The sequence below is a fragment of the Parasteatoda tepidariorum genome, chromosome 4, assembly GCF_043381705.1.
Source record: "Parasteatoda tepidariorum isolate YZ-2023 chromosome 4, CAS_Ptep_4.0, whole genome shotgun sequence".
NCBI classification, from domain to species: Eukaryota; Metazoa; Arthropoda; class Arachnida; order Araneae; family Theridiidae; genus Parasteatoda; species Parasteatoda tepidariorum.
Window position 1 is genome coordinate 57,506,898 of NC_092207.1, and position 10,484 is coordinate 57,517,381.

The following is a 10,484-nucleotide window of genomic DNA, read 5'->3' on the forward strand; positions in this document are numbered from 1 at the left end:
AAAATAATTTATTGATATATATATATATACTTAAAAGAACAATGTGAATGTGAAAAAAACTACTAAATCGTTTAGGAGAAAAGTAAAATATTACCATACAGGTATTGTCCTTCATCCATGATGCTTGATTTATTTTGGTGTTAAGGTACTAATTGGAATAAGAAAATTATATATGTGCTAAAAAGAAAACTTAATGAAGAAATGATAATAATTCCTATTTTGATGTAGTAGTAAATCTCCATGATATATTTCGTAGTAAATCACCATAATATTATTGATGTTTATGATGCTAAACTATTTTGGCACTATATGAAATGGTAAAAATTTACCATGTACTAAAAATATAATTAATGAGGAAATGGTTCTAATTCATTACGAAGAAAATTAAAAAAACTCGCCCAAATATTACTGAAGCTAATGATGCCTAAATAATTTTAGAAATAGGTACTCACTAAAATAAAATTGTAAGCTATGCACCAAAAACCAAAATTATTTGGGAAATGACTCAAACGTAAAAATTTGCCATGCTATTATTTACGCCTTTGATGTATAATTAATTTTGGTTATAGGTACTAATTGAAACAAAGAATAAGCTATGTACTGAAAATTAAAATTAATGGACAAGTGTTTCTAATTAGTACAGGAGAAACATAAAAAATCTTTATCTTTATGCTATTATTGACACCAATGGTGCTTAATCAATTTTGATAATAGACACTATTGGTATAACTTAATTAGTGCAATTTTAATCAATACCAAATTTACCAGTGTAGTTAAAATAAGTGTAAATGGTACCTACTAAAACTGCATTAATTCTGTTGAGTTTTAATCTATGTAAGTCAGAAAGAAATGATTTACTGGCCTTCAAAAGAGATAAGTGCCAGAAAAATATCGCTTAGTAGTGGTAAATTTAAATCATCATGAGTTGACCTCGAACAATAACATAATTCCAAAAGATACTGAATATTTTTAATCATTATTTTGATGGAATGAACTACTAAAAACATATTCTACTCAATCTAATAACGTGGAGCCACCGACAACATCAAAAATTAATAATAAATTTAAAAAAGTAGAATTATATTAGATTTATTAATTGTGTCAGTATTTTGCTTTTCAGTTTTGTGCATTATTTGTGGTGTTGTTTAGTACAGATTTATTGGTAGTTTTGATGAAAATTTATAATAATTTTTTTCCAGCCTGTTAAAACAAATTTTAAAATCCCTGTTCTAGCCTTAAGGCATTAATTAAGTCATTTACAAAATTAATTTCGTTCGTAAATTTAATTTTTATTTCCGAACTTTCAAAGTAACGGAACTATTAATTTTCGATTTTAATGTTCTTTTTACAAAATACTTCAAATAGAGTTAGAAAATTCAAGAACTTCGATTTATATTCATTAGCCTAAATCAGTGATTTACGTAATTTAAGGAATTTTATGAGCAAAATGAAGTTAGATTTACTAAATATTATAATTTTATTACTGATATAATTTTATTACTAAATAATATAATTTTATAACTTTTTCAAATAATTTTTATTTTATATCCGAAAGTTCCTCTATGAACAAATACCTTTCAGCAAATGCCCTAAACTCATGGTACTTTATCTCTAGACTGAGGAATTATTGATCGACTTTAATATAAAATGATATAAATTATCTTAAGAAACATGTCATCAAAAAATTACAAATAGTCGTAAAACCATTAAATGTACTTACTTTTAAATTTAAAAGGAAAAAGTTTTCTACATATTTATTTTAAAAATAATTTATTGAAGTATATGTTCAAGTGCATGGTGGTAATTTTTAGATGAAGTGTGCAATAAAATGTCACTTTTTGTATAAAAATAATAATTTCATTATTTTCGTTTTATATGTTGAGTTAAAAACGTCACATGGCAGTACCACTCAAAAAATATTTTGGAGAAATCATACGAAAAGTGTGTAAACGAAATTTGATGTTCACTCACTTTTAATTATTCACTTAAATAAACTTTAATGTTCCAAGCCTTAAGATTTATAATTTTATGAATATCAATTGTAAGTTAAAATTTCTGAATTTGAAGGATATTTTTCGTATGAATAAATAAGTTTACCAGCTTTCAAAGACTTCTGCAATTTGTAAACAAAACTAAGAAAAAAAAGTTTTTTTTTTCGAAAAAGTTATTATGTAATAAGTAGCTGAATGTTAAGAATTATTTTATTGCTTGAAAGAGAAATTAAAAGCCATCATTTGCGCTTAAAAAGTGCTTTTTTTTTTTTTGCATACGCAGTTCTTTAAAAATAAACGTTATTGAAAATGCTTTTTAACACTTTTAAAGAAATGCACGCTTAATGAAACATTTTGGTTTGATATCTAAATCTTAATCTTATTAAAACATCTAAATCTTATTAAAACCTGCAATTTAATTCAAATGATCAGCTTTCAATCAAATATTTTTGCATGAATATTTTCCAAATAAATTGATATATCGTATCAAACTTAAAGTGATATAATATCATTTGCGCTTGAAAAGTGTTTCTTTTTTTTTTCTTGCAGATGCAGTTCTTTAAAAATAAACGTTATTGAAAATGCTTTTTAACACTTTTTAAGAAGTGCACGCTTAATGAAACATTTTGGTTTGATATCTAAATCTTAATCTTATTAAAACATCTAAATCGTATCAAAACCTGTACTGTAATTCAAATGATCAGCTTTCAATCAAATATTTTTGCATGAATATTTTCCATATAAATTGATATATTGTATCAAACTTAAAGTGATAAAATATGGCGAATAATGGAATTGATACCATTCACAACTGTTTCATTCAGTAAATGCATCTCCAAATATATAAAAATGAAAAAAATCTCAAAATGTGAGTCTCTTATTAAAGTAATGTGGCAAGAATAATAATATCCTCATAATACTCAACTTATTAAAAATACGAATTTAGACAATCTTAATTTTTGAAACTCTAAATAAGAACGTGAAGAATTTTGATACTGCAATTATTCTCTCTGAAAGTATTAAAGATAGCTTTGTATCACTTTGTGTACTAAAAGTTCATTTCAGAATTTTTTTTTAACATTTTATTTTGCCAACGGTTATATAATTTATGCATTCTTTTGTCTTAATTTTATATATCACTTGATTAGGGAATGTTTGGTTTTTACTTTAAAGATACATTTTTTAAATGTATCTCTACAAAGTAAAATATTCTAAAAATATGTCTTGTTCCAATTTGCAATAGAATAATTTTTTAATTCCCGTATCTTATATTCAAAGCATTAAGAAACATTTCTTAAAATTTCTAACAAAAGAAACTCTTCATACTTAGCAAAATGGCTAAATTTTAGAAATTAGTCATTAAAATCAATGTTTTATGTCTCGTATATTAAGATATAAGTCCTCAAGCATCTTTTCATCTTAAACACATTTTTAAGGGATAGAAGTATCATTGCCTTAGTCAGAAACATATTGAAACTTATTGCATTGTGGAAGCATGTTTGAAAATCAATATCTTGTACTCCACACATTAAAAATTATGTTTTCAAGGAATAAAAGCTTATTTAAATATTAAAAAACGTGTCATTAAAGTATATTTGACAGAAACATGTCTAGTAGAGTAGTATAGCAGAAATAGATTTCAAAATAATATCCTATCTTATATTCTGAACATTAAGAAACGTGTTTTCAAGAGAAAAAAGTATTTTTTCATCATAAAACACTCGTCCCAAATGGATATAAGCATCAATGTTTATGTCAGAAGCATTCATAACAACGCAACAACATATGTCAGAAGCATATTATTCACTTTGTATATCAGAAACTTAGCTTCTTTTAAAATTTACGTCTTATGCCGTACACTTTAAGGTACCTGTCCTCTAATAATAAAAATATATTTTTGTCTTAAACATGTTTTTAAAAGATAGAAGCATCAATGCTTTTGTCTGAAGTTTGTCTATTCACGTTCTACTACATTTTAAAATCAATATCTTTCCTACACATTAAGAAATAATGTCTCAAAGAATAAAAGTGTATTTTCATATTAGTTTTGTCATCATCAATATTTTTGCCACAAGTGTATCTAGTAGTCTACATTGTAGACTTTTATACATTGCATTCTACATTGTAGAATTTTTCTAGTCTACATAGTAGACTTTTTAAAATCATTTTCTTATGCCCCACTCATTGACGAACATATTCTTAAGTATTAACAGTATTGTCAAAAACATGTTTAATCACTTAGTACAGTGGAAATTATTTTTAAAATCTGCATCTTACGTCGGGCATATGCCCTTAACGAAGAAAAAAATTTTTTCTTCCTAATAATGAAAGTTTAAGTCAAAACTCCGAACATCTTACTAAGTGTTTGCACAGGCGACAAAGGTAACAGTCCGAGGCAGCAGCAACATACGCTGCATGATTCAGACTTCACAAATTCCGTTTTAATTATTCACGCTGCAGATAAAGAAATGTTATATCTATATTGGCACAGGTGCCAAATCATTTGGAACAACATATAAAAATTTGATGCGCAGAAAAAAGACCCCGTGTCAGTTCCATGATGACGTGGATGACGTGGCATTGCCACAGCAGGAAATCATGTTTAGCTGCCAGCTTTTCTTTTAAATATTTCGTGATATGGTTATTTAGGACATTTCCTGTTGGTGACGATCTGGACAGCGTGGATCAATGAACACGTAGACTTTATGACCCTTAATTGAGTAATAAACACCTCATGCTGTAATAGAGGTTTGTTACTTTCCGCAAAAGGTGTCTTAATTTACGGTAGTTGAAGTACTTGACGAGTTTGTTTGCTTTCAGACGTAATGAGTTATTAAACAGTTTAGTTATAAAACAACCATTTCAAAAAAATATGAAATTTTATTATTTTAAGTATATTTATTGGATTTTTTCTTGTTGATTATGTAATAACTTTTAAGAGAGGATTAGGTCATTGTAAAAGATGGACAAAATGAAAGCACCGAAATAGTCAACTTTTTAAGCATTACGTAAAAAAAATTCATTCCATCGCTTAAAATTATTTCCTGTATATTAGCATTAAATTCTTGAGTGGTTATACTTTTAGTGCACCAATAATTAAAACGTAAAATAACAGTGCTGTTGCAAAATTTTGGGTAGATACGCCAGATCATTCCCGTGAACAAGCTCCGTCATAAATGATTTAAATGTGAATCAACCAAGTAACATTGTTTTTAATGGTATACTAATTGTAGACCAATCAAGAACAAGAGTGGACAGCCTGTACAAGAACATAAGGATCAACCAGCAAAAATTTTGTCCTTAGTAAGAAAACCTTTGCAAATACCAAGAAGAACTAGTTGTTTCGTTGTGTTATGGAAATGACTCCTAAATTTAGGATATTAACCTCTTTAACTTGCTATAATTTTACTTCATAAAATTTATTAAATTATTTAAAAGTCATTAACTGCGTAAAATCGATGGAAGAAGAGTTTTGGAGACTTGGACTACTATTTAGTATACAAAAGTGGGTACTGGGTATAAAAAGGTTGACTACCTCTGGTTTAGAATAATCATCGCAATGATTCGACATTCAATTTATATGTATTAATTTTCTAGTTATTATCTAGTTCCTTTATGCAGTTCTTAACATATAAATTTAAAAAGAGAAAGTTAAAAAAGCCATTGGAGGAATGAAAAACTTTTTCAAACTTCAAATTTACTTTCAACTCTGGGAAAGAAAAATTAAAAAAAAATATCTATAGAAATAAAGTCTCATTTTGTTTTATGTAAGAAAACAAACACACCCTCGTAGTCTATTTTCAACTTTTGGCCACGATCTTTATAAGTAATTTAGAGTTTCGGAAAGAAAAATATATTAGGATTTTTCCGAGAAAGAAATTAGATTTTTTTCATTGAATTGCTTTTTTATGAAAGATAAATTTTGAGAACAAGGTACCTAATATGAGCTTGAAAATGATACACTGTAAAAAAAAATTCGTTAAGAAATCCACGAGAATTACTTGGATATTTTTTTAACAAAAGTCTCTTGTGAAATTATGAGGAAATAAATCTGGAAAGTTTTTGAAAAATACAGAAAGATACCCACAAGAAACTCAATAATGTTTCAAAAAAAAAAAANAAAAAAAAAAAAAAAAAAAAAAAAAAAAAAAAAAAAAAAAAAGAAGGAAAGAAAGAAACTGTTGAACATTTAAGTTTTTTTTTGGTTCTGAAACTATCGGGAGCTTTACATTAAAAGGGAATCCAAACCACAAATACATGTCCCGAAAAAATACAATTTAATCTAACACCTAGCTTTCCGCACGGGGAATCGAACCCCGATCGAAGCCATGGTAGACAAACTCCCCCTCCCTACCCCAAATAGGCGACTACTTACATATGAAATAAATAACAATGCATTGAAATATCTGAAAAATGCAGATTATACTATAAGTTTTTACTTGATGAGTTTATATGTGATGTATCTAAATTATGAATAGGAGCTGCAGTGGCTCAGGGGATAGAGCGTTCTCCTCCCAATAATGAAACCAGGTTCGAATCCCAGCAGTGTTCGATTGATACGAATTCTGCTCCCTGCTCGTGGTGTTGTAAAAATATCCTGCCTAGAAGATGAATCAGGGGGTAGAATTCCCTTCCCGTCGGGCGAGCCGTGACAGTTTTTTGTGGTTTTCCTATCCATTAAACGCAAATGCTGTTTAGTTTTATTAGTTTTATGCAGTAAATTGTACATTGATAGTCGTAAACTCAGAAATGGGGCGGCTGTTTAACGCTGGTTACGAAATAAATTTTAAAATTGCGAATAATAGCTACCCTAAAAATAACTTTGTCTCAGTGAAACTACAAAATTTTTGGAAGCCACTTAACTACCAAAAGGAAGATTAAACAAATAAGTTTTCATGGTTGTGTTCGATTAAGACTTAAAAAGTAGCCATCTTAAATTATCAATGAACATTTGAAGACTGATTTATTTTTAATACTTTACTATCCGTATTAACAGTTGTTTAGAAGCTTTCAATTAAAGCAAATCTACCTAGAATTCAAATGAACTTTAATCTCCATAGTAATAGAAAAGTTTTTCTCCCTAATTATACTACACATATGCGATGAACTATTTTTAGTTGTTTCTTTTTATTATCTTCTAGAATCTTATAAATAAAGTAAACAGGCTCGTAATTATTTATGATTCATGTATCTCAAGGGTGACTAATATTTAGGCAGGTGTTGCTTTCTTATTAATTTATTGTGAATAGAATTAATAATCTTGAGAAGCGTGACACACTTTGAACTTCTGATCTGATATATTCAGACTGCAGCTTTTAATGGTGGGTCATAAAAGATATAGTCTACGAGATATTTGCTTTGAGACTTTTTCTTTAAAAAAAACATGCCAATCTAGTTTATCATAATCTATAATAATAAAAAAAAGATTTTGTATGAGTGTCCCTCTAGGTGCTTCTCGCATTCTTTCTGTTTCTTATTGCTCCATAACCGTTCGAGAAGGGATCCTGAAATTTGAACGAGCGCAAGGAGCTATTTCATCCATATTAAAAATAAAGTTTTTATGCGTCTGCCAGTGTGTGTGTAACTTTAGAATAACACCGGAGCTTTTTGTGCTTTAAACACTTTTTTGTTCAGTCCCGAAATTTGAACACTTACCCTTCAGTTTCGTGAATGTTTTAGTAGTGTTAATTGCTAACTATTATTTACGAATTTTTTTACCAAAGAAAGGCCGGATATTCAGATGGTTAATTATACAGTTCTCTTTCAATTAATTTTTAACAAAACACAGTGGCTTTTCGGTAAAGAAAATTTTAAGTAATAATTTTATCATGGGCTGCAAAATTTTTTTGTTATTTGAATTTTATCAAAGGCAGCACCCATCAACTTTTTTGTTGAGAACGTAAATTTTTTCAAGCAATTTTTTTTAGTTTTTCGCAATGACGAGAAGAAAAGCGATATGTTTGTTTAATTATTCGTTAGCTGTCTTGTTTTTTTAGTTAAGTTCAACAAATAGTTCAGTTTATAAATTTTACGAACACTTTTCTTGTTAAAATCTCACTCAAATTTAGATCTTTTTTTCTTTTTTTCTCTAAGTTTTGCATTGTTGCATTACATTCAACAATTTTATAGGGTTTTTGATTGTTTTCAAGTGTTTTTAAACAAACAAAATGTTTTTAGGTTAGGTTAATTAGCCCGCCGGGTGGAGGGTTGATGGCTGCTGGTTCAGAACCTGCTCAGGGCATGAGTGTTTCTCCCTGTTTGTTGTCTTCTGTTGTGTGTGATGTGTGAATGTGCCCCCCCCCTATGAACGGGTGTCTGTGGCAATGTGGCGTGGGTAATGTTGCTCGCCTCCGTGACTCTGATCACAATGTGCTCACCAGGTATCGCGAAATAAGCAGCACCAAATGAGCTTTCCATGGCGGAGAGCGATAAATTGCCTGCCGATAAAAAAAAATATTTTAAAAAAAGAGTTTTGTTAATTTCGCGATTTAAATTAATAATATGCATGACAAAATATTTGAGTATTTCAGTAAATAGTTTCCGTTAAAATCAGTGAGTAAGCAGGAATGAAAGTATCCTAACTGCTATCATAATAATGATGATTCCTTCCTGATTTTTTTTGTTTGCGAGGTACTTTAAGGTGATACGATTAGAAATTGCATAGAACTTTCTACAATTGACAAAATTTGATTTTAATGATTTCCTCCATTTGATTTTAAATCTTGATTTTACTAAAATCAGTGTTTTACAATTACTTCTTCAGATATTAAAATAAAGAATACATCTATATGTCAGTTCATGAAAAAGCTATGACACTTGCAGTTTTAATACTGACTATGACAGATATTTCGAATTTATGCATTTTGAACCCCAATTTTTAAAACTTACTTTTTCAGTTCTACATTGTAAAAAATTCCAAATTACGATAAAAAGTGCCGGCACTCAGGGTGCCAGTATTTTTTTTCGCCAAAATCCATTTTTATCGGAACAATTTACGGAACAAAAAAACTGATGTGTCGTAATTTTTACAATTATAATTACAGTAAAATAACTGTATCACTCTCATTAAATAAATATTACTGTAAAAATTATGATATATATATATTAGAAATGGATTTTACTGTAAAATGGATTTTGCGGATAATGCGCCAGAATTGCTGGCACTTCATACATCAATTAGATCCTGAATTTTTTGCAGTGTAATGGAACTTTTTTCACAGATTCCCAAAATTTGAAAACGACATTTGAGAAGGCCATCCAGAAACTGAACAAGATAGTGTATTAATACTAATTTATGCACTCCAAAGACCAATTTGAGAATTGTTTTCTAGCGATTTATTTTAATTTTCACGCATCACAATTGGATAATTATTGAATTTAAAGTCAGGTGTTTTAGATTTTGATGGTCAAAAATTTTATGCGTTAATTTGCAACAACTTTTTTTGCATTCATCATTTTATAATTTATATTTATATCAATTTTTTTTATAAAGTATTTTCATTTTTAAGACATAAATATTTTCAGATATGTATATAAAGTTTATACAAAATTATCAATTCATTATGCATATCTTCAGAATTATACATTGATACATTTTTAAATCAATATTTGTGCTTAAATAAACACACTCTGATGAAAATAAAACATTTTTATTTTATTCTGGTTAAATTTCTAAAAGCTTAAATAAATCACTTTTTTAGTTCGATAAGAGTTTCCGTTTCAGTAACTCAATGCCAGTAGTTTTTAAGTCAAAAACATTTAACAAAACTGTAACTTAAAACACATATGAAACAATACAAATTAGTTTCTATATTTGCAGTATTTTTACCGAGCATTTTGAAACGCAGATCTAAAACATTGAATTTTCTCACGTTAAGTACAAATTCTGAATTTCAGTCACTAGGGTCTAGTTTTCTCAAATCCGATTTTATTTGTAAATATATAAACAATTTTATTTGTTTTTTTAAGCTCACGATGAAGTTAGTATTAAAAAATTTATTTAAGTTCTAAACAAAATATTCGAATATAATGTTTTTAAATGTTACACATTATTCAATTAAAAATAAATGTTTAATGCATTTTGAAATAAGTTTCTAAAAGCAAAAGCTCTCTGGTCTGTTGCAGTTTACTTAAGAGAAAATTATTTGTTCATTTTTTGGATATAGATAGTTTAAAAAATAATATTAAAATTCCATTTTCAATAATTTTTATTGATGCATAGAAAATACGCAAAAATGTAAAATTATTTTGAAGGGGTTTCAAAATTTTTAAAACATTTATTCTTTATGGACTCTTTTACTCCCACAGTTACAGCCACAAAAATTGTTTCATACAATTTATAGTAGCAAAAAGAAACTGTTCACTCTTGTGTTAAAAGTAATCTCATGGAATTTTTTGAAAAAGTTTAAGGGATAACTTTAATTAATCTTTGCTTTTTTGTATTTCTAATCATTATTTTTTTTCTTAAAATTGATCAGAAACATAACACTGCAA